The following is a 26,801-nucleotide window of genomic DNA, read 5'->3' on the forward strand; positions in this document are numbered from 1 at the left end:
AATATTTTTTTTACATGATATGTATGATATGATGGCAATTTTACGAATAAGCATGTTTTCAGGAATTATGAAATAATGCAGTATATGATGATTTCGAAATATATGATAAATGACTTATTTACTTAGAATGATATGTATGGGATTTTCGGCGCAAGGTCGTGATTGATAGCTGGTGTAAGGCCGTGTATGTTATATGTTTCCGGCACAAGGTCGTGTTTATGAAATGTTCGGCGCAAGGCCGTATTTACGAAATGTTTGGCACAAGGCTGTATTTATGGAAGTATAGAAATGCTATCAATCCATTTATGTTAAATGCTATATTATCATGTACTATATGTTATCAGAACCCGGATGTTAGCTTAGTTCAATTTGAGGAGCACGGTACCGTAACTATATAGATCAGATATCTATGTTCAGATTGGTGCTAACCACCCCACGAGGGGGTGGGAGATGGATAGTTGATGTGGCTTTGAGTGTAGAGTTGTATACGTCTACCTAGCAGTCCGGACCAGGGTGTGGCAGACCCATCGTACTTACAGACATTTTTGACTCGGCAGTGGTCGACTAGCCATGTCAGGTCCCGCCTTCGGGCTGCACAACCCATTATGGGGGGTAATACCTGACATCAGCTGGCTATTCATCCTAAGTATGTTTTCAGTATTATCAGCTAAACTAGACATTTTATGAACCATATGATTATTAGAAAATACGAAAGCATATGATTATTCAGTATGTTATGAGAAATGTTTCAGGTATATGAAATGCACTATATATGTATAATTGCATTAAATGTTCATGTTGCCACATAACTGTATTTAGTTTATTTTCCCTTACTGAGAAGTGTCTAACCCTCGAACTTAAATAACTTTTTAGGAAACCCATGAAGACTGGCAGATCGAGGCCGCCGTTGAGTCTGTTGAGTTACCCCACTAGGAGGGTAAGTTTGGACTAGGATCAGAAGTTTTTGGATGTGAGATCCTAGATATATTTTTGCATTATTTTTGGGAGATGTATATAAACACAGTGTTTTGTTTTATAGTTGACTCTAGGATTATTGATTTTGTGGTTATCAGAATGACGATTTATATTTACTGCTGCCTAGGTTTCGCTGCATATGATAGGTGTCTCCGTTACCCACGGGTTCGGGTTGACTATTTTATTTATTTCATTTTTATTATTTGAATATTTAGGTAGGTCGTTACAAAGCCAAACTGGTGCATAAAACAATTTTTGTACCAAGAAATTGTTGACTCTATGAGTCCAATCCGGTTTTGATAATGACAAATCACTTGGCATTTGATCTGTGCATTGAGATTGTGAACATGAATAATATTTAGCATGCACGGAAGGATAACAAGTAATGGAAGCCATGAAGATTAAAGAATATACATCTTGGCAAAATCCATGGAACTAAAAGAGTTGAAGAATGAAAATGCAAGTGGCAAGTTCAAGATCGTCATGGAATGGGTATTTAGAACTGAATGTACTCACATCTTTCATATTATTTAATTTGAGGCTCAACATATACCCTAGAATGACCTTAGGACTCATGCATATCATGAACATCATTAGGGGATATTTATGGACTTAGATACATTTTTAAAACCCCAAAAAATATTTTTATAAAAGAGCAAAGAAAGAGAGCAAAACAGATTTTTGAAACTAAAAAGAAAAATTGAGGAAAGTTTTAGTTCAGAAGACCGAACTTCAGTTTTAGTCATCTGAAGATTGAACTTTAGAAGACTGAAGTTAAGATCAGTCATCTGAAGAATTTGTTTAGAAGACCGAAGATTAAGTTCAGTCGTATGAAGAATTTATGGTGAAACACAAAACCTGGTAGAAGCACCTTAGAAGACTGAACTTAGACTTCAGTCGTCTGAACTTGACACTTTAAAAGAATGAAGCCCTACTTTAGTCATCTAACCCTGTGTCTAGGTTAATTTTTCAAAACTCTAAGAAACTTCAATCTTCTAGGCCTTAACCCTCAGTCGTATGAACCTATGGGAAAGTTCAAAATTTTAATTTTTAATGAGGGAACTTGCAAATTATTTTTTGATCTAACAGTTGAGATTTATTCTAAGGGAAAGATACCTATATATTGAACATCTAAACCCTAGTGTTGTAGCTAAGATCAATGAGAAGACAAGAGAACATCCTTTTTGGAATAGAATTGAGAGGCTTGAACATATTGCTATACGATTGCCTGCACTCCAACTTATACTCATCAAGCTTGAGCAAATCAACTCAGATAAATAAAGGGTTTTCATATACACATCTTGATTTCTATTTGGTATTAAGGTTTGATAAATCTATTTGTTATTTTAAAGAGTTTCTTATCTCATCATTTATTGTTGATATTATTAGAGAGATTGATCTGGAGTGTTCATATACATATAGAGATTGTTTTTGACAAGATCATTACTTGAGAAAGGTTTTTCCATTGGTTAAATAGTTCTAATTCAAGTGTGTATTTAGTTAAAGATTTGATATTTTTGATACTTCAAAACCATTTGATTAAATATCCTTAGAAGTTCATAACTATATATATTAGTGAGGGATATTTTCTGAAAAAATCTAATATTAGGTTTTGATATTTGGCAATCACATCATATATATATACACACACACAAACATATTACAAAGATCATATTGTGGTCGAAAATTTGGGAGAAAGCTTATTGATTTCGATCTTTTTAATATTCAAGACAAACTTTTTAACAAGATCAAATTTGATATTTGTGCATCTTGTCTTCAAAGCTATTACCCATACAAATATTTTGGGAGATTTGATAAAAGAGAAATTTGCTGAAGAATATTCATTCATTAATGATTGTATCGTTACATACATATTGAACTTCAAGTTTTATCATATGGATATGTCTTAGGAATTTCAATTGTACTCACTAGCTTTGTTAGAAGCGAATCTTGAGTTGTTTTTCAGATTTGAAATTGTAAGTGTAATCATGGTTTAGATTGTGAATCGGGTGAGGAGGAAGTTGTGCCTCTTGTAAGCAGTGGATGTAAGGGAAGTTCCGCCCCAATTTAAGGAGCAGGGATTTTAGTGGAATCCTTGAGTGGGTTGCTCAAGGCAAGGACGTAGGCCGAGTTGGCTGAAACTCGTAAAAACTGTGTTTGCCTTCTCTCTCCCTTTACTCCTTTTAATTTCCGCAATGCATTTCACTACTTACATTGCATGTGTGTTTGTTGAATAACCTCACATGACCTTGATAAGTAATTTTTTAAATATAGGAATAGGGACTAAGTGGTAAATAAGTTTTAAAGAATTTTAAAATACCCAATTCACCCCCCTCTTGGGATTACACCTAAATCAACATAGATGCTTCTAAAAAAGTTGACTTGTACACATTGAAATCTAAATGCATTCTCATATGATTTAAAATGAAGCTTTGTAGAGTTTATAAAAAATCCTCTCAAAATATTTTTCAAGTAAATCGATGAGAGTATGGAAAATGATTTTGATTTTTAGAAAATGACCTTTCAAAATTCAAATACTATTAGGCAACTAGCAAGATATATGAAAGTGAATATTAGCTCAAGCCATTGTCAAGAAGCTTTTCAAGCACAATATATATATATATATATATATATATATATATATATCAATGAATATATATGCCCAAAGCATTCTCGAACTAACCCTAAAGTTTTTCTCCCAAAAATATATTTAAGAATAAGATTAGGAGAAACTAGGGTTTTCTTTAAATGATTGACCTTATAAAGATAAGAAGACTTAAGAGCAAAATATATATGAGATTTAAATATATGCTCAAGTCTTACTTGGATAAAAAAAATATTTCTCCAAAAATAATTTTTACAAAGAAGAGTATGGGAGAAATATTATCTTTGAAGAACATTTAAAAATCAAGGCAATCAAGCATAATATATATGAAAGATGATACATGCTTGAGCCTCTTCAAAATAAAACCCCCAAAAAATTTTTCCCAAAAATATTTTCAAGGAGTAGGAGAAATAGAATTTTAAATCATGAAATGGGATATAAAGATGTGGGAGAATCAAAATATAATCAAACCTATTAGCAAGGTGATTCTCCAACTCTTCTCAAGTGTATAAGGCTTTTATTTATAGGCAAAAACCATTTTTAGCCGTTTTATGGCCGTTGGCGAAGTAAAATATTATTTTATTTTGAAATCTAGCCATTCAGCATTCTAACATCGTACAAAATCATCAATGGTTTTTCTGGGCTCTACCAAACCGTCAACTGTTTTTTCCTGAAAGTCTTGAACATGAAGGGAATTTTCTACTGCGGATACCTTCCAGTATTTTGGGCATAACGTTTTCTATAAAATTCCAATTTGAACGTTCTTGGTATCAACAGAAAAATAAGAGAGAATTTCACAACTTTCATGTTGGAAACCGCTTAAGATAAAGAGTATTTGATAGAGAAACATACTCATTAATGCGATGGAAGAAATATGATGGGGTTTTTTGAAAGAGCTTGTTTTGGAAAAATGTTTTCATGAAAAGTTTAGGGCCCTAAGGTCAATCTAAGGTAAGGTAGAGCTTCAATTTAAATCAAATGATATGCATGCACAAATTGAACCTAATTACTATTACAATTTAAAGAATAAATAAAATCTTCATGCTTTTGCTCCTTAATACCCCATGGAATACGCCAAAATTTGTGCTCGATTAGGTACTCCTTGGCTTCCATTTTGCACCCCTTATTTGCACCTTCTACATCATAAATCTATTTAAAGACTAAACGCACAAAATGAGATGCTGTGGTTTGTCATAATCAAAACAGGGATCAAACTCAAAAAGTTAGCAAATAGCATTAAATGCTGTGATTGCAATAACACTGGGCACGACATGGTAAATTGCCCTCTAAATCAAAATGAAGGGAATTTTCAAAATGAATATTATGATGCCATGAATGATCCTACTTGGGATAAAATCAATATATTATCCACCAATAATAAATTGGGAAAAAAACACATTCTTGCTTCATAGCTAACGAACAAAAAGAGATGAGCTCTGATGATGATAATGAAGATGATGATTACACTTATGAGGAATTAGTAACTAAATGCACTGAATTATTTGATCATTTAGTGTTAGTCAAAAGAAGAAACAAAATCTTGAAGAAAAATTGTCAAAATGTAAACAAAGGGAACCTTGTCTTTGTTCCCCCCTAAAAGAAGAAAATATTTCCCTAAAAATGGAAATTGAGGAGCATACCTCAATTGCTAAAAAAGGCCATGTAATTTTTCAAGAAGGAGTCGGAAATTTGAAACGTCCAAATTGAAAATATTTTGAAAGAAAACATTCTCTTGAAAAAGAAAGATGAAGATCATAGTAAAACTATTTAAAAATTCACAAGAGGAAAAGAAAGCCCCAATAAATTCTTAAGAGTAAAAAGAAATCATCTTTACAAAAAAAAAAAAAAAAGTTAAGTTATGGTTCCTCTTATAAATCACACGGTTATGCCTCATCAAGTAAAAATATTAAGGCAAAACCTTCATGTGCAAACAAAACTTGCTTGTATTGTAAAAGAAAGGGAACATTCGTTATTCTTGCCCTTTTAGATGTGCCAGAGGCAAAGAAGGGATGCTGGAATAGGTAGTAAAGAAGAAAAACCCATTAGGACCCAAGGAAGAATGGGTAGCTAAACAGATTACCTAATCTTGTCTAACTAGTGCTTCCTTAGAACCTAGGATTTGTGAATAGGATATAGGTAGATTTAACCATACCTAGGTAAAAAGGGGATTGTGATGGCTAAGTGAATCTATATAGTGCAAAAATTATAGACACTTCCCACAATAGCACTCAAAGTATAAAAACCCAATTTACACGTAATAATAGCTTGATTACTACGCTGGGGACCTTAGAAAATTAAGCCAATATGATGAGTTCAAATGATAAAAACAATATAATGTTCTAACTGTATATATCCTCGTTGATTGGTTAATTTATTTTTGAAGTATTGGCTATAGCTTATGGGATAAAGTAGCTTGCACACCCTCACAAGATCTATACTTAGGCTAGTTCTTTACAACTAGAAAGGAATGAAATAGCATTTGCTTTAGTAAGACATTGGTCTCTGCATGAATCTATAAAATATCATTCCTCCAAATGTCTAATGCAAAGGTTAAGGGCTTAACTAGTCTATTTTAGGGATACAATAGAAATCCTTTAAGATCCTTTATTTATGAGATGAATAACGTAAGTCATTTACTCTTGAATAAAGGCTTAGAAGCATGCCCTATAAATTCACTTCTCAAAGGTGTCTTTTTTAGTTATATATCTCTTGACGATTTGACTTATGCATGCTTAAATTTGTCAATAAGTATAACTAGCATATCTAAAGAATAGCATATCTTATCCTATGCATAAAATTGAGTTCTAGGAGAGTTAATCGTAACACCATAAATACTATGTACTAACCAACTCTAAACTCATCTTTGAACATGGATGTTGAATGCTTAATAAAATTTCAAAGGCATTCTTAAGGCATGAAAATTTAGTCATCACCTATGATTAGTATACCCAACTTTAGTAGTGAAAACCTTCTCAAATTCTAGTTATGAGAACTAATAGATTCTAGAGTAGTATTCTAGTTATGAATACTCAGAAGCATACTTCCGTGCTAAATTTGAGGCATCTTCTAAGGTTTTCATGTTTTCATTATCTCAAGATAGAGTATTTCTCACTATATGCTTGACCCGCGAGAAAGCCCCTTAACTAGTAGCATTTCCTTCCAAAGAAAAGCTTTACCAAATCATGATTAATTTAGAAAAGAACTTGTAATCATAGTATCATATTCTAGTTCATGTTGTGAGCATACTTTTAGTTTTAAAGATACCTTCCCATTAGTGTATAATCAGGAGAACATGTTCTCAATTACCAAGACCATCGTTCAATAAAGCTTCATATACTCCTAAATTCTCAATGCCAAGTATTAAGGACATACTTATCATGCTTAATGCACAAGCATGAAAATATTATGCTCATTTTGAAAATGTCCACTTATAATTACTTTGAATCACATACTGAATTGAAAAATAGGTTTCGGGCTATATACTCAACCTCATGAGCATCCTCTGCCAAGGTATATATGATTCATTATTGGGATGCTGATCTGGAATTAATATCAATGTAATTAAAGGAGAGGCTATATTCACATAAAACTTATCTACCTCTTATCTAAGCATCTAGTGCTCAACAGAATGTTTAATATACATTAAATTCAGTTATGCTTCTTTAGACATATCCTAGAGCTACTAACATGCCACAGTAATCAATGTCTCTTACCATTAGAGGAAACTTTGTCCTCTATAGTGGCAAAAATGGAAGCCTCTAGTTGCCAATTAATGAACAGACTAGTTCTTATCCCTAACTCCCTTGAATTAGGTTTGTTGGCCTTTTGAGCCCGATCTCTATTTTGTTGCTAACAAACCACCAGTATCGTATATGTGCATCTAGTGTGTGAGTAGGTTTCCTATCTAACACGAACATAAGATACCGATAAATGGGTGCCAGAAGAACTTGAAGAATATTATCTAGCATATTTCATAAGGACAGGAGAGCAAAGAAGAAGAAGAAGAAGACATTTGTTTCAATTTGTATATGCATTTTAATTTTTATTATTTTGGTCTGTAATAATGCATGCATATGCATGAAATGATTTGAATGCTCAGATAGAATCGTAGATAGAGACGGCTGGCTTTTAGGGTAAATTAAAATGCCTAGACCTTAGATTGACCCTAGGACCCTGCACATAATTTTGCAAAAAATTAGGACAAAATCGTAAGTGTGAAAGGGCTTCGGGCGACCGAACTGTGTGTGTTGAAAATGCCTCAGTCAATCGAATGGCTGACTGGCCAACAAGTTTGACTTGGTTCGGGCAACCGAACCAAATTGGACTGAGCTTCCACGGGCGACTGAACCCTTGAGCGGTCACTTTTCTCTTTCCCAGGGGGTCCGAACTTCACGTTCAAATATGCCTTGGGCGACCAAAAGTTCAAGTTTGGCAAACCAAAGTTTAGACCGGGAGACCGAACTGTGGCCTTTTGAAATCGCCTTTAGTTCAACAAACTGAGCCCGTTTTCAGGCACTCGAACCTCAAAAACTTCTTTTCTCTTGTTTCTGTTCGGGCGACCGAACTCAAGTTCTGTCGACCGAACTCTCAGGTTACTCATTTTTAACTGTGGTAATTAAGGTTAAAACTTAATTAAACATTTTTGAAAATTCCCAATAGGTCCCTAACAGTCATAATTTTTAGAAAAAACTATAAATACCCATTCATTTTTCAAATATAGTGACTTTGATTAGCCATTTTTTCTCTCTAATTTTATCCTAATCAAAGTTTCCCCCAAAACATTTTTATTGTAAAAATTCTTTCATTGGGGCAAATATTTTACTCTCCGAATCTCTCTTTATTATTCTTTAGAAAATCTTTTCAAAGAGAGTATATATTTTACATGAGCTTTTACTTTCTTTGATTTGCACGTAGATCTTCAAATGCATATATTTTGTTTTGTGCAAAGTTTTTGAAACTCTAACCCTAGATTCTCCTATGTTTTATTGAAAATATTTTTTGGAGAAATATTTGATTCAGGATTTAAATATTTGAAGTCTTCATCAAACATATTATGTTCAAAGATTGGAAAAATATTTTGAGAAACACCCCCTTACTCTACCGTGTATACATTTCATTTCATGCTAGAGTGTTTGCATTTGAGCTTAAATCTGTACATTTCTACTTGTACTTAGAAGCAATGTATTATGTACAAAAATGGTTTTTATTGTAGTGGTTGGGTTCAACCCATTAATTGAACTAGGGAGTCTCAGCCCTGTAAGTGAGACCGGTTCGGTTCAGCTCGAAAATTGAATTGGGGAGTCTCAGCCTTGTAAGTGGGACTAGTTTGGCTCAACCTAGTAATTGAGCTGAGGTTTTCCTAACCCCATAAGGAGAGGATGTAAATGGCTTCTACTCCACCCGGTTAAGTGAGTAGGTTTGGTGGAATCCTTAGGGGGTATGCCCAAGGTGGGGACGTAGGCTGGTTTGGCCAAACCTCGATAACAAATCTTGTGTCTTTCTTTCCTTATCTCATTTAAATTACTGCACTTTAAATTCAGTACTTGTATACCTATTTATTTACTATTATATTTAGTTGCATGCACACATTTACTTTGAATGAGATACGTATGTATGCATGAATCGAATAGCTTAAGCTTGTTACATACACATGTTTAATATTAAATGAGATATGATATGTGGTGAATTGGCAAAACATTTAAATTAGCCAAAAAAATTTTAAGTCTCCAATTCACCCCCCTCATGGGATCACACCATTTCCAACATTTGCTATCAAAGCCTCGTTGCAAAAAGCTTAACCGCTTATGCTAAAGATCGCAACGACTCAGCTTTTCAGTATATCCCAATTTTGAGGGTCTTTACTTTGCAAATCCTTCATTGTTTTCATTGTGTAGATTTTACTATGTGTTTATTGAAAATATTATTGTAAAATCGATTAATTGGAGGTTTTGGAATGTGCTTCATACAGGAAACCATATCCCATGGAAAATTGATTTTGAAAAATGCATTGTTCCCATATTTGAAAATGAAATGAATGTGCATGACATAGTTTTTAATTCATATCATAGGAGTGTCATGCATATTTCATATTGTGCCTTAGTTACTAATGGTTTTTTATTAGATCATGTTTAGTACTAGTACTAAGGAGTTTTGGGAACCATAAGAATTTTGAAAAATCGAGAGAGAAAAAGACACCACTCAAAGCTTGCACGTCTAAGGAGTAAAGCATAAAGGTATATTGACTCACTTGAAAAATGAGCAGCTCGGAAGCTATCCTAAGTATAGGAGTTCTGTCGTGTAATATTAAGCCCAAGGGCTAGATCATCTCCTCAGGGAGTGCGTTTAATCTCAAAATTTACGTTCGTCCAATCGAAATTAAATTGCACTGAACTCAGTTCAGATTCGGGTTTTCAAGATTTTGGAGAGTTAAACAAAAACTTAAATTAAAGTCCTAAAACTAGAATGCTTCAATTTAAAGAGTACGTAGGAATAGAAACTCTAATCTACCTAAGGAAACATTGAAACACGCACTCATTAAAAATGGTAACATTAATCATGGAATTAAAGCACATAATGGAAACTCAATCGGACACAAATGCATACAATAAAAGTTGAACCTTTAACATGAACTTGAACCTCAATCACAATTTAAACACAACCATAAACTTAAAAAAAAAAAGAACATTCAAACGATAATGGAATACGGTAAACACGAACTTAAACAAAACCGACCCTAACTAAACCGAACGATAAATAAATAAAAGAAACTAAATTAAATTCTTCAAATCTAATGGTAACATTAATTAAGAGAAACATAAACAAATAAAAATTAAACTTCACTAAAACAAATTAAAATTATTTAACACTCATTCAAACAAGTTTTTCAAATACTCTAATAAATAACTAAATAAAAAGAAAAGAAATATTCAGTTGCAATTTTGAAAATAAAAGAAAGAAAAGAAAATAAGAGAGAAGAGAGAGAGAGATGGGTTGCTGGCAGCAGGTATGGCAGTGGGTTAATGTGCTCGGGTCGCAGTGATTGTGTAGGAGGTTGCTGTCCTCTGCTGGAGCTGCTGTGCTCATGGAGGCTGCTGCTGTGTCTGCAGGAAGATGTGGTGCTGGGCTAGAGTCTTGGAACAAAGCCGATGCTGGTGTGTGCAAGGCTGAAGCAGAGGGTTGTTGGTGTTGACTAGTTTAGGCTGATGCTGTGGTGGCTGTCTAGAGCAGCTGCAGTGGAGGGACTCAGCTACTGCGGGGAGTTGCAGAGGGAAGAGGAAGTTGAGTGAGAGATAGGGTGAAAAATAGAGAGGTTAGAGAAAGAAGAAAAGTAGAGGAAGATAAGGTGAAGGAAAGGAATAACTGAGATGCAGAGAGAAGGAAAGATTGAAAAAGAAGAAGAACAAAAACATGAAAGAAATAAAAGAAAGAAGAGAAAGGAAGAAGAGAAGGGAGAGGGGGAGCCCTCATGGGCTGCCTGCACAGGGGGAGGAAGAGAAGGGAATTTAAGGATAGGGGGGAAAAGCCCTAGACCCGGATCCGGATAGGAGACCCAACCCGAATTGTTATATTTTTTTCATTTTTTTCATTCTATGTTCATCACAAATTTGACTCTTCTGGAGCCCGTATGTCACAAAACTCAAAACATGAAAGTTGTAGATAATCCTTTTTTTTTTTCTCTAGAAATTTGAATTGTCTCGATCGGAGCTTAGACGGAAAAGTTATGCATGAAATACAAACAGGTGTCGGTTTTGGTTCCCTGGAATTTTCCTGTGACAAAAAATTACCGAAACTTCATAAATAGTGTAATAAAGTTCAAGAATGATGATTTTGGCACTTTATTAAAATATTGGACAATTTTAGACATTTAATTAAAAATATAAACCATAAAGCCCGGGTTAAGATGCCCAATTACATAGTTTTGACGTGTAATCACACCCCCCAACTAACGTTTTGCTAGTCTCTAGCAAATGACGTGAATGAATCTTAGGGTGGTGTCTATAACTACATACTCCAGTAATCATGAAATCAGTGCACATGTGACAATATTATACCATTTCACATACAAGAACATAACTGAATTTCACACAAGCTCGTTCATATTCAATACACACGACTCCAAAGCACATCACTTATGCAAGTTTCATCGTTTATATGTGATTTGAGAGCAGTATACTCACATAAAGTTAATCAGTGGAACATTTAGAGTTAATGCAATCATATAAGTTCGAGTATAAATAGGTAAACTCTCGAGGTGTGTGTGATGTGTGTGACTCAGTACATCTAGGACGCCAGTGGACACCTACAGAACGGTCGCTTTGACTCGGCCTAACTGGTATACCCTCAAGAACACTCAAAGAAAATAGGTTCACTCATCATATGTGAGGAGGAGTGTCGTGATCAAACATCCCACATATTAAAAGGAACAACGCTAAGTATATGGAGTGGACTAGTCTAGAAAGGATTTAGCCTATCTATGAGGTGTCAAGTCCTTCACCCTAACATCTTCTCACCTACTCGCCATATCCAACTGAGACCACCCTAGATCAACTCAGTCACAAACTTGTCATGAATTCATCCGAGGCATTAACTGGTTGAAGAATCTTCATACGTGGAAAATATGTGTCGTCCTTGACTTTTTGTGATATGTATTTGGGCCGGCTTTGATATTTCATTTCATGTGCATGTGTATTGCTTATTCTTTATTTTGCTCATTCTTCATTTTCTATATTTTCTTAAGCAATAAGGACAATCATAACACTTCTTTTGTAATCTTCATACCATCAATGGGAATTGAGCTCGAATAGTGGTCCATGAACTAAGTCTATCTTTAGGGGTGGCTCAGCCTTCACATCTTGAGTAGGCTACAAGACCTAGGTTTCTATCTCCCCACTAGGTGTCACCTCTAGGCGAGCAAATCAAAACATAGACTAGTGTACAAGGAATCATCCAAAAAAAGAGAATTGAGTTCTATGAACTCTGATTTGATATTAATGCTCAAAAGGATGATAAATAGCTTAAGGATATCTCACAAGGTGTCATAGTCCCCACGGGTGCTCTCTCAGTGCTCACAGGAAACCCTAAGTGCAATGAATCACGTGAATGTGTTTATTCAGCCTCGTGAGATGCCATGTGAATACAGGAAATTATATAGTCAAATTAATACGAGTGTACTACCAATCAGTTCTTCATGGAGTCATAAGATCATATAAAGAGAAACTATGCATGATTGACTCAAGTGTGCCATTCTTAAGTTATATGCAAGTATGCGAAGGGTATACACAGTGTTAAGCATGACATAGTGCAATGTAATTCCTCAGTGCTCCTCCTTTCTTTCTCTATTTTTTTTTTATTTTTTTTTATTTTTTTTTTGATTTTTTTTGTTTTCTTGTTTTTTTTGAAATATAAAACCCAGTACGTGTACGTGCACAATGTTACATGCGAATGCTCATCCCCCCCCTACTAAAGTGGAACATTGTCCTCAATGTGAAAGCATAGGGAAAATAGACAAGATTGTGCACGCGAAAAGTAAGGCGTACTTGAGTGGCGAAGTAATGGAAAAGAAAAACTGAACTACGAGAAAATGAACCTGAAAACAAACTGAAAATAAAATAAGATAAAATAAAAGGAAAAGAAGGAAAATAAAAACATCACAATTGTCTGGCGGAGGCTCAGGAGGAATTTCGTCTGGTGGCCACAGGTCTATAAATTGCATCGGCAGGTCTCCAAATTTGAGCTGCCACAGTGGATCAGTTTTCATACCTGCACGAAAATCAGCCTAAAATGAATTAATGCGTGTCAAAATACCAAACAATTTGTGTGCAGGTCGACCCTCGTGTGTGGATGAGAAAGGGTCTTTATTCAACATTGTGTCCAGGAAATGTACTTCTTTACGAACTAACGGTTGAGAGAAAGTGATCGGAATAATTACCTGTAGTTCTTCAGAAGCATTAACATTAAAGGTTTTACCTGGTTCTTTGAAAATTATATGCTCACCAGACTGGTCACCCTTTTTATCGGGTGCACATATCATCATACCACTGCAAGAGTCTGCCTCCACATTAGGCTCCTTAACATCTGATTCAGGCAGGAGTGACGATTTCACGATTTCTGAGCTCGGAGTATGAGGTACCACAAGTTGGTACTCCGTATGAGTATTAATCTCCTCATCAACTAACTGCTCCGCTTGTGGCCCCGTTTCCTCTGATTTTTCTTTGACCTCTTCTGGTTCAGCCATGACTTCTAGTGTTGGGACAACTGGTTGTCCGATGATGAGCATCTCAGGTTGGGAAAATTCTTTCTCGCTTCTCAAAGTAGTGGTGGCCTCTGTTGTCTCAAGAGAAACATCGTGTATTTGTTGTTGTGGCTGCTGGTACTCTTGAGGACTAGGCTGAGGTTCCACGGGCAATTCTTTGTTTTCTAAGATGTCCAATTGCGTGCTTATCGCATTAATGGTGTCCCTCAATTCATTATTATGATCAACTTGAGTTTGCATGAATTGTTGGAGCATGTTCGCCATCTATGTTATACTATCCTCAAAAAGGTCTGATGACGTACAGCTCGGAGAGATCTGTTGTGGTTGATATTGAGGCGGAGGGTTGTTTGGGTAGTTTGGTGGTTCATATGCATCACCACCACTAATTGTGCTGATAGGGTGTGTAGTCATGGGTGCCTGAGTGTATCGTGTGTTGCACTGTGGGACATTGTCAGCTAAGTAATCAAAGAATGATAATACCTGATCTGGATCCTCGCTGACGGGCTCTTCATTAGACATAGTCTGGACAAAACACTCGCAATCAGGGGTAAAAGCAGTATAAAAACAATCAGCTAACCTCCATGAGTCGAACCCGTGATGTGGAAAAGTGCTTAGTAGATCCTTGAATTGCTCCCAGCAAGCCCAAAATGTCTCGTCATCCTGCTGCACAAAATTAAGAATCTGTTCCTGCAAAAATTGAGTTCTCTGTGAGGGACAAAATGCATGCAAGAATTCACCCTCCGTATCAACCCAATTAATGATAGAGTGACGTCTCAAAGAATGAAACCAGATCAGTGCCCTATCCTACAAAGTAGCAAGAAATAAATTCAGTTGAATAGATTCATCAGTTTAAGCATGAGAGAAAAACATGTTGCAGGTTAATTCAAACTCTGCTAAGTGCTGATATGGGCACTCAAATTCTGTCCCGTAGAACTCGGGTAGCAGTGATGTCCTCCCGCGCTACATCATGAAATTAAGCTCATCATAAAGCAAAATAGTGGAAGAGGATGCAGTGGCATATTCAAGCTGCAAAAAGTCCATTATCGTGCGCGGTGCAGGTGCAGCCATTTTTTCAAAACTAAAATTTTTTTTTTCTGTTTTTGTTTTATGCTTTTGTTTTTATTTTTCATAAAACTAATAAAAATGACGGGAAAAACGCAAAATTGAGACTAAGAACGACATTCCCCGGCAACGGCGCCAAAAACTTGATTCACTCAAAAAATGAGCAGCTCGGAAGCTATCCCAAGTATAGGAGTTTTGTTGTGTAATATTAAGCCCAAGTGCTAGATCGTCTCCTCAGGGAATGCGTTTAATCTCAAAATTTACGTTCGTCCAATCGAAATTAAATTGCACTAAACTCAATTCAGATTCGGGTTTTCAAGATTTTGGAGAGTTAAACAAAAACTTAAATTAAAGTCCTAACACTAGCATGCTTCAATTTAAAGAGTATGTAGGAATAGAAACTCTAATCTACCTACGGAAACATCGAAATACGCGCTCATTAAAAATGGTAACATTAATCATGGAATTTAAGCACATAATGGAAACTCAATTGGACACAAATGCATACAATAAAAATTGAACCTTTAACACGAACTTGAACCTCAATCACAATTTAAACACAACCATAAACTTTAAAATAAAAGAACATTCAAACGATAATGGAATACGGTAAACACGAACTTAAACAAAACCGACCCTAACTAAATCGAACGATAAATAAATAAAAGAAACTAAATTAAATTCTTCAAATCTAATGGTAACATTAATTAAGAGAAACATAAACAAGTAAAAATTAAACTTCACTAAAACAAATTAAAATTATTTAACACAAATTCAAACAAGTTTTTCAAATACTCTAATAAATAACTAAATAAAAAGAAAAGAAATATTCAGTTGCAATTTTGAAAATAAAAGAAAGAAAAGAAAATAAGAGAGAAGAGAGAGAGAGATGGGTTGCTGGCAGCAGGTATGGCAGTGGGTTAATGTGCTCGGGTCGCAGTGATTGTGCAGGAGGTTGCTGTCCTCTGCTGGAGCTACTGTGCTCATGGAGGTTGCTGCTATGTCTGCAGGAAGATGTGGTGCTGGGCTGGAGTCTTGGAATAGAGCCGATGCTGGTGTGTGCAAGGCTGAAGCAGAGGGTTGCTGGTGTTGACTAGTTTAGGTTGATGCTGCGGTGGTTGTCCAGAGCAGCTGCAGTGGAGGGACTCGGCTGCTGTGGGGAGTTACAGAGGGAAGAGGAAACTGAGTGAGAGAGAGGGTGAAAAATAGAGAGGTTATAGAAAGAAGAAAAGTAGAGGAAGATAAGGTGAAGGAAAGGAATAATTGAGATGCAGAGAGAAGGAAAGATTGAAAAAGAAGAAGAACAAAAACATGAAAGAAATAAAAGAAAGAAGAGAAAGAAATAAGAGAAGGGAGAGGGGGAGCCCTCGTGGCTTGCCTGCGTAGGGGGAGGAAGAGAAGGGAATTTAAGGATAGGGGGGAAAAGCCCTAGACCCGGATCCAGATAGGAGACCCGACCCGGATTGTTATATTTTTTTCATTCTCTGTTCATAGCAAATCTGACTCTTCTCAAGCCCATATCTCAAAAAACTCAAAACATAAAAGTTGTAGATAATCCTTTCCTCTTTATCTTGAAATTTGAATAGTCTCGATCATAGCTTAGACGGAAAGGTTATGCATAAAATAAGAACAGGTGTCGATTTTGGTTCTCGGGAATTTTCCTGCGACAAAAAATTACCAAAACTTCATAAATAGTGCAATAAAGTTCAAGAATGATGATTTTGGCACTTTATTAAAATATTGAACAATTTTAGACATTTAATTAAAAATATAAATCATAAAGCCCGGGTTAAGATGCCCAATTACGCAGTTTTGACGTATAATCATATATCTATCCTCCTTCTAGTTTATTGTTTGATTCATGTTTTGATTCACAAGATATATTTTGACTTCGATTTTTGTTATGAATCATATGATAATTCTGTGATAATTGCAGACCATCTTATGAGGTGTATTTTAAAAGAATTTTTTTAGTACTCATAGGATCTTTATTAGAATAAAATATATAAAGGGAATATAATGCTTTAAATGTCTGAATAGTGTTTTGTACTTAAAATTTCAAGTTTTAGAATACACTATTGCTTTATTAAGATCTGTAGAATAGCATGCCAATATGAAAACTAAAGTGATATGTTCAATCTATGCTTAATATATATCATCATGATTGGTTAATTTTAGAAAATGCATGCTTGAGTGAATCCCCTTTAAATGGACAAAATAGTTTTAATTGCTATAAGACTCATGATGCTATATATGCTTAAAGTTTAAAACTATTGAATATAGCATGATTTGTCCATTACACAAATTTTAAGTTTAGGGAATTCATATTATATATATCATATAGCCCTAAATTCACAATGGAACTTAAAGCTCATCCCTATATTTGAAAATTTTGTTATGCCAAATAATGTTATTGAATAAGAAATTCTTTGATTGCATAACTGAGGGGGAGCAAAGAATTTTTGTTTAAATCTGTTGTTTGAGCTGAATGTCATTATCCTGTGCTTGTTAAATGTTTGCATTATTTAATGGATAGTTTATATTTTATTTGATATATTGATTCAACTACTTGATTGCACGCTTAGTCTAGAATGCCTCCTACATGGTGGATGCAATTGATGAGAATTGCATGCTGGTAGTGGATATAGGTTCTCGCATGCCTTTAACTAAATGGTATCTACATGATGCAGATTATTTTATATTGTTTGCTTGAATCTATCAGGTTTTAGGTTCATGAATATTTGAAGTAATGTTCGATTTATAGACGAAATGCTACTAAAATTTCAGTAGAATTTTTCCCATAAATGAAACCATGGATTAGGATAGATAGTTTAATGCATGCCCAAACATTTTTGAGAGGATGAGTGAATCATAATGAAATTATTATTCTCACTCTTTGTTGAAAATGCATGCAAATTAACTATATAGGTAAAGTACATGTCAAATCCAAACCACTATGTAAATAAAAAACATGTACACATTCTGTCATCCTAGGATGAACTAGTTCAGGGACGCCATTTGGTCCTAATCCCTAGGTTATGTTCTTCATGTTGGACCTAAATGGTTAGCGATGATAATGACAAATACTCTGGTATTTGATGGTTATCAAGTGTATGTACATGTTTTTATTAGCAGATCAAGAAATGACACTTGAAGCAAAGCATGAAGACCCTAAAGACTACTTTCATGTTGTAATTCATTTTAATTCAATGAGGGTATGTAAGAAAAGGTTTGTAACAATTATTTGCATATCATGCATATAGGATATATGGTAAGCTTAGTGAGGCCTTAGTGAGACCTTAGCTCCCAACACTTATGCACAAACAAGTCCCCATTATCATTCACAATCAGGGGATCAAAATTGAAATAAACTAGAATTAATTGAAAATTTTGTGAGAGGTCGGGTGATCGAACCTATGGTGTTCAATACACCTTGGGTGCCTGAACTGCTGGGAAGTCAGCGGGTTGACCTGGTTTCGGGCGACCAAGCTAGAAATGAGCATATTGTCTCCGGGTGACCGAACCCTTAAAAGGGAACTTTTCACCAACTTGGGCCACCGAAGATTTTAGTTCAAAATAGGCCCTGAGCGACCGAACACTTGAGTTCGGTTAACTGAACTTAGCTTCGGGCACTCGAACCACAGACAAAAAGTTTTTGACCAACCGAGCTTGAACTCAGGCACCTAAACCTTAAAAGATGGTTTTTTTAGCTGAGTCTATTCGGGCGACCGAACCATAGTTCAGCCACTCGAAACCTCTCGAGTTACTTAATATTTTACCATGGTTAAAAGGGTTAATTTCTCTAAATTGATTTAAAAAAAATCTAATAATGCCTTACATGTCCTAAATGGTAATAATTTCGCCTTGGTCTATATATATGGGCTCATTTGTGAGGAATAGCAATAGATTAGAAAAAATCATTAGAAAAAATCCTCTCTATTTTCAAAATCCTATTTTGCCCAAATACTCTCATTTCTTCATTCCCTTGATACATTTTAGCATTGTGAGAGTTCCTTTGATTATGCTAGTGCTTATTAGAAATTGCTAATACTCCCATGGCTTTGGTTGATTATTGATATTGATTTTAAGGGAGTTTAGTTAAGTTTATCCCACAAATTTGAATATAATAAATCTTGTGTTGGGATAGACTCAAAAGCTTAAGGATTCTCTCATTGTTATTGCAATATTCCTAGAGTTATATTTTGTTGTGCAAATATTTTTCACGAGCTATAATTTTTTCAAACTACTATTGTGTTTATTTCATTGAAGAAAAATATTTTGAGTTAGTTTGAATATTTGATTAGCATCTTTGAAACCTTTATTCGTTATTGAGATTTGATATAACTTTCTTCAAAGATATAGCTTGATTAGAACACTTTTGAACATTCTTGTGATCATATCTTGTTGAGTGTTGCTTGCAAAAAAATACACATCACTGAGCTTACATAAACTATAATGCTGATGTGCATGTGATTGATTAAATTTGGTATATATCTGCTTTACTGAAAAACATAATCACTGTATTGGTTATATTGTAAAAGATACTGTTGTATTCCAGGCGTGGCCTGAGGGGGTGGTAATCCAGCCCAGTAAGGATTGTTTGTAAAGGTTGAGGTTAACCCTGTGCTAATTGACTTGGTTGTTTAGGTGCCGCTCAACCCGTTAAGTGAGCCTTATAGTAGTAATCCTTGTGCTTGTTAGCCAAGGCGGGGATGTAGGTAGTTTGCCGAACCTTGATAACATTCTTGGGTGTCATCTTTATTTACAACTTTCTTATGAATGCTTGGTTAATTTAATTGTGCAATTTAATTTCCGTTGTATATTTGAATTGAGTTAATTTATTTGCACTAGATTGACCTTAGGGTTGTGTAATAATGCTGTTAGGGGATTGACCTAGGGCATCAATTTTGAAAATACCAATTCACCCCACTCTTGGAATTACGGTAAAGCTAACATTTAGTAATATTTAGAAGGATGAACATGTGATGAATGTGCTTGAATGAAATTAAACCTTGAGCGTAAATGCACTTATGTGTGCGTGAGACTATATGAGGGAGTTTAAGCTCCATCCTTAAAAAAGGATTTGAATCACCTGACCCATGGACTCATATTTTTCATTGCTTCTACTTTTTGAGTCCTAAATTTTTTTTTGTACCATGAACATCTTATCTTGTCTCTATTGAATCATTATTTGATATGGATTATTCACAGTATGGATGAACACTATGCAAGACCTATTGCTTGATATTTAGTGCATGTGTGTTTAAGGACATTTTACTGGTGAGATTCATTCATCTAGTAAAATATGAAAAAGAGTACTTATACTGTTTAAACTCTTAAACTTTCAAAACCTGTTTCAGTATAATTTGCTAATAGATTCTAAGCTCGTATTCAAAATTGATAGGGGGAGCATTTTTCTTTAAATCTCTATCTTGTTATGTTTACCAAATTTTTCGCTTAGATCTGTGTTAGTTTTTTGTGGCATGTGCTTTATTGTAATGTTTTATTTAATATCATAGATGAAAATATTTTTTTTGTCACAGTTCTTTGCTTTGCCATATGATCCCTATTTTTAAAAATTATTTAATATCTTTAGATCCATATGGTGGTTTTTTTTTTCTAGCACTTTATGATTTGTACTTAAATGATAAACCAGAAAAATAATGCTTGTTTGAGTTTAAATTAAAGTTTCTTTTTAAGCAAGCACAAGTCCTTAGTATTTATCGAAAACTTTATGGGGATATATATATATATATATATATATATATATATATATTTATTTATTTATTTAATTAATTGCAAGAAATGAACTTACATAGAACATATCATGTTTTGTTGCTTTTGTTCTTGAATGTTTTCATGACTGTGCTTGTATTGTAGTGAAATCTTATGTCATGAAATTATGTTGGTTATAAATTTTTTAAGGGTGTTGTATAGCTGGTTCATGGATCATATATGAAATGCATATTGACTAGTTAGACCGCTTTTATGCTCAAACCTACATTTTCTGTCATATGCTGTGTGTGTTGAACTCAAATCTTTCATGAGTCTTATGATATGTTTAAATTGCCATGGTTTGTGGATAATTCCGGTCTGTTCTTGTTTTTCATGTGCCATTTAATCTCTTATTGACTAGTTATACTGTTGTGTGCTTTATTGCCATATTTTTTCAAGAAAATATAAGAATGATTTTCTATGCCCAAATCTTACGCCAAAAAGAGGGAGAGTTTTTATAAGAAAAATAAAAAGATTATTTTCAAAAGGGGGGAGTTCTCTTTGCTAAGTCTGTGTTAAATGATAAAATGTTTTCCACTTAACTTAACCCTTTTTTGTTGATGCCAAAAGGGAGAGAATTTTAATGAGCAGAATGTTTATGACCTAAAGGGAAGTTTTTTTTTTTTTTTTTTGGGACAAAAACCATAGGGGCAAATATCTGAGCATGTGCTTTAATTAAAAAATTTAAATGCATGATCATTTGTAATGTCTTCTGAAATTAGGAATAGCTTCCCAAGAGGGGGGGGGGTGAATTGGCTTTTTAAAACTTTCTCTTTAGTTCTTTTAAAGTCCTTAACTTCTTTTTAATATTTAACCAATTCTTTGACTTTTTTATTTATTTTGTCAATCAAACAAGAACTTGATTTATTTTGAACAATCAATCAACAGCACAATTAAACATTCAATCTTCAACCACACTTTGAAAATAAAAACAATCAAACAATTAATCACAATTTCCAACCCAACACAATCACAATTTATTTACCAAATATAAGTTCACTACAACACAATTAGATTGATGAAATCATTCAAGATTTAAGACTCTTGGAATATAAAAAAAATCTCTATACCATCCAATCACAATCAATATAATATATGTAACATTCAACTTTTGATGTTTTCAGCCTTGTGGTGCATGTGAGTTTTGAACAAAGCTCTGTATATATGAAATTGTTTCTTCAACGTGATGTTCAATATAAAATCCAATTACTTTTTCCAAACTTCAGAATTCAAATAAACTTTTAGGTTAATTTATCTTTGGGATGTTTAGCCAAGTAACGTACTCCCATATGGATTCCGCAAAGAATGGTTCAACCAACGTACTCCCTTTTAGTTTTAGCAACCCAAATCAAAATCAAACTTTAAGGTTTACTTAATTTCCAAATATACGTAGTTTATATAATTTTAAATTTAAACCATCCACGCAATTTTAAATATGTACTGAAAATAAAGAATAGGGAAAGAGAGTGTGAGATAGAGATTTTTACAAGGTTCGGCTTATACCCAGCCTACATCCTCGCCTTTGGCAAACCACCAAAGGATTCACTAAACATGTTCCATTGATGGGTGCAACAAAACCTTTACAAGCGATGCCCCAGGCTCAAACACTCCTTCACTAGGTTAGAGCCTGCCTCTCCAAACGATGTCCCCTCGTTCAGTCACTCCTTAACTAGGCTAGAGCCCGCCTCTCTAAGCAATGTCCCCTTGCTTAGCCAATGATCCAAAAAACCCTTGGAATCATCAATCTACAAGATACAAATCAAATAGATTCATACAAATAATGCTCACACAAAGAGCTGATTAGTACACTTTAGAAACTAATATACTTCAAGTTCAAAATATCAAAAAGAATGAAGTAAGAAGCTCAATATAAATATCACCGGTTTACTTCTCTTTGATGAGGATCAATAACTTAAATTAGATACTTCAGAGAAGTTGTAAAAGATAAGAGATTTCTCAGAAATTTCGCAGCGATTCAGAGCTTTAAAACAAATAGCAAGGCTTTGAGTGAAAGAGATCTTGAAAGAATTTTTAATGCTTGGTGTCTTTTCATTCTCATAAACCATGTATATATAGGCTTCAAAAACACTTTCATTCATGCTCCCCAAGTTTACTTGGAGTGCCCCCAAAGTTTCCAAAAATATTAGGGTGCAAGTCAATTAAATTTGAAAAAGAGAAGTTTGAAAAATCTGCCCGTTGCCGTACTTCGGTTGCCTAAGGTGCAACCTTAGTAGCCTGAAGTGGGTTCAGGAGCCTAAAGACACAAGGTCAGGAACCTGAAGATACACTGCCTGTTTGATTTTCTTCAGAAAAAATCTTCGGTTGCCTAAGGATTTAACCTCAGTCACTTGGACAGTACAAAATCACTTTCCTTCTTTCTTTTTCAAAGATATTTGGTTTCTTTGCTTTCTTACTTTTGAAAAACATTTTATGGGGCATTAAAATAAAGTCTCTAAGTCCATATTTATCCCCTAATGAGCTTCATTTCATTCACAATGACATTTTTAACTTTAAGGTACTTACATGAAGATTTCCTAACAATATAAACATTTCTTGTTCTTTGAAACTTCATGATCATCTTGAAGCTTTAGGTTCATTTCATCTTCAAATGTCTTTGTGCTTCCCGGTTTGATCACTTAATGACACAACATACACCTTTATGCTTGTTGGTGATCTTTCGAAGCTTTGTTGAGGTTGGCTTTTTTAGATTCCTAAAAACATCATTACTTGAACACATAATGTCATTAACCTTTTATTCATTTGTTATCATCAAAGCAAGAGGTGAAAGCCTTGTTAGGCTAACATCTTCTTTTGTGAATATGATTGAACTTTATTTTTTGTATTTTATATTATGCATATTCTCAGGGGGAGCCTTTTTCAGGCAGTACCTATTTTTCTCTTGACTGTTTGTCATCATCAAAATGGGGGAGATTGTTGGATTTTTGAGTCCGATCTTTATTTTGATGCTAACAAACCACCAGTATCTTTTGTGTGCATTTAGTGTGTGAACAGGTTTCCAATTCAGCATGAACATAAGATACTGATAAATGGGAGCCAGAAGAACTTGAAGAATATTATCTGACATATTTCATAAGGACAGGAGAGCAAAGAAGAAGAAGAAGAAGAAGAAGAAGAAGAAGAAGAAGAAGACATTTGTTTCAATTTGTATATGCATTTTAATTTTTATTATTCTGGTCTGTAATAATGCATGCATATGCATGAAATGATTTGAATGCTCAGACAAAACCGTAGATAGACCTTAGGTCGACCGACGCCAGGCTTTTAGGGTAAAGTAAAATTCCTAGACCTTAGATTGACCCTAGGTCCCTACACATAATTGTTCTAAAAATCAAGAAAAAATCGTAAGTGTGAAAGGGCTTTGGGCGACCGAACTGTGTGCGTTGAAAACACCTCGGTTGACCAAATGGCTGACTGGTCAACAAGTTTGACTTGGTTCAAGCGTCTGAACCCTTGAGCGGTCACTTTTCACCTTCCCCGAGCGTCTGAACTTCACATTCAAATATGGCTCGGGCGAGCAAAAGTTCAAGCTTGGCAAACCAAAGTTTAGACCAGGTGACCGAACTACCGTATTTTGAAATCGCCCTCAGTTTAGCAAATCAAGCCCATTTTCAGGCACCCGAATCTCAAAAACTCGCTTTTTCTCTTATGTCTGTTTGGGCGACCGAACTCAGGTTCCATTGACCGAAACTCACGGGTTGCTCATTTTTAACTACGCTAATTAAGGTTAAAACTTAATTAAACATTTCTAAAATTTTGTAATAGGTCCCTAGCGGTCATAATTTTTAGAAAAAACTATAAATACCCCTTCATTTTTCAAAATTAGTAACTTTGATTAGCCATTTTTTCTCTTTAATTTTACCTTAATCAAAGTTCCCCCAAAAACATTTTAATTGCGAAAATTCTTTCAATGGGGAAAATATTTTACTCTCCAAATCTCCCTTTATTATTCTTTAGAAAATATTTTCAAAGAGAGTATATATTTTATTTGGGCTTTTACTTGCTTTGATTTGCACATAGATCTTCAAATGCATATATTTTGTTTTGTGCAAAGTTTTTGAAACTATAACCTTAGGTTCTCCTATGTCTTATTGAAAATATATTTTGGAGAAATATTTGATTTAGGGTTTAAATCTTTGAAGTCTTCATTATACATATTATGTTTAAAGATTGGAAAACTATTTTGAGAAACACACCCATACTCTACTGAGCATACATTTCATATCATGCTAGAGTGTTTGCATTTGATCTTAAATGTGTACATTTCTTCTTGTGTTTAGAAGCACTTCATTATGTACAAAAATGGTTTTTATTGTACTAGTTGGGTTCAGATCGTTAATTGAACTAGGGAGTCTCAACCCTGTAAATGAGACCGGTTTGATTCAGCTTGGAAATTGAACTGGGGAGTCTCAGCCTCGTAAGTGAGACTAGTTCGGCTCAGCCTAGTAATTGAGTTGGGGTTTTCCTCCCCCCATAAGGAGAGGACGTAAACGGCTTCTGCTCTGCCTAGTTAAGTGAGCAAGTTTGGTGGAATCCTTGGGGGGTATGCCCAAGACGGGGATGTAGGCTGGTTTGGACGAACCTCGATAATAAATCTTGTGTCTCTTTCTCCCTATCTCATTTAAATTATTGCACATTAAATTCAGTATGTGTACGCCTATTTATTTACTGTTATATTTAGTTGCATGCACAAATTTACTTTGAGTGAGATACGCATGTATACATGATTCGAATAGCTTAATCTTTTTACATACACACGTTTAATATTGAATGGAATATGATATGTGGTGAATTGGCGAAATATTTAAATTAGCCGAAAAGTTTTTAAATCTCCAATTCAACCTCCTCTTGGGATCACACCATTTCCAACAAGCTTACGTATCGCTTTAAGAAATCAAAAGTGAAAAGAAAATGTTTATATCCTACAATTGAATCAATACCTCAAAGCAATAATGGGTTCTCAAAATGAAAAACTCATTCTTACCTAAGAAACCCACACTCAACCATGGGCATAAATATGTTGTGTAATGCAATTTGTTATCAAGAATTCACCAACTTATGGTTGATTCAAAAAGAAGAAAGATTTGTTCTTATACTCTTATTTATTATATTGTTGAAGTATCCTTCGTAAGAGTATCAATTCCATACTACAGTTAAAGAGATCCAGTTATGAGCACTTAATCAAATACTTGATCAATCAATTAGAATTATATACTACTTGAGATATTCTTCTAATTATTGCAAAATTATTCATAAGTATGGAATAAACTATGAAACCCAATCTAGTACTATATATGGTTTGGTTTTGCACCAAACCATCGACGAAAATCAACCGAGAAGGTTGATGCTTAGGTTTAGTACCACAATATTTGTTAGAGAAGTCACTTAAAAACATGCACAAAATCATCTTTGAGATACACCAAAACCCTAATCTCTCGTACCACGGTTTTCCCTTCGTCCAAAATATCCTATGCAAACTTCGAGTAAGGCTATATATCTTGATGCCAACACATTAAATACAGTTATGATGTTTACAACATAGCAAGGTTTGCCAATACATAGGGATTGGTCTAAACCTCATGAAGTGCTTTAACTGATAATAGGAAACCCCAAAAGTGGAAAAACCCAAAAGCTAAGGATCTCACTGTAAAATTCTAGGGTTTGCACCATATGATTACCTATAATGTCTCACCAAGACACGGTGGACATGATACTATAACACACAGAGACATCTTCGCTATGTACTGCGTATGGCATAGGCACAGGGCTTAGTAGACGAAGTTGAGGAAACTATGGAAGAAGAAGACCTAGGAATGGGGCATTTTGGTAATCCACACGAGGAGATGGAAGAATCTAATGATGGTAGTTTGCCTAGTTACTATGTTAGGCAACATCTTGATGGGATAGATGCATGCATCAGTTCACTGGAACATGGAATTACCACATGCTTGGATAACTTAGACCATGGGGTTAATGCTCATTATGATAGCATGGAAAATAGTCTTTATAGGCATTTATAGAATTTTTCAGTAGTGCCTCTCTTTTTGATGATGATTAAAGGGGGAAAAGCAAATTTGCTGTAAAATTTTTATATTTGAATCTTTTCTGTATTAA

Source organism: Malania oleifera, chromosome 4, assembly GCF_029873635.1.
Source record: "Malania oleifera isolate guangnan ecotype guangnan chromosome 4, ASM2987363v1, whole genome shotgun sequence".
NCBI lineage: Eukaryota > Viridiplantae > Streptophyta > Magnoliopsida > Santalales > Ximeniaceae > Malania > Malania oleifera.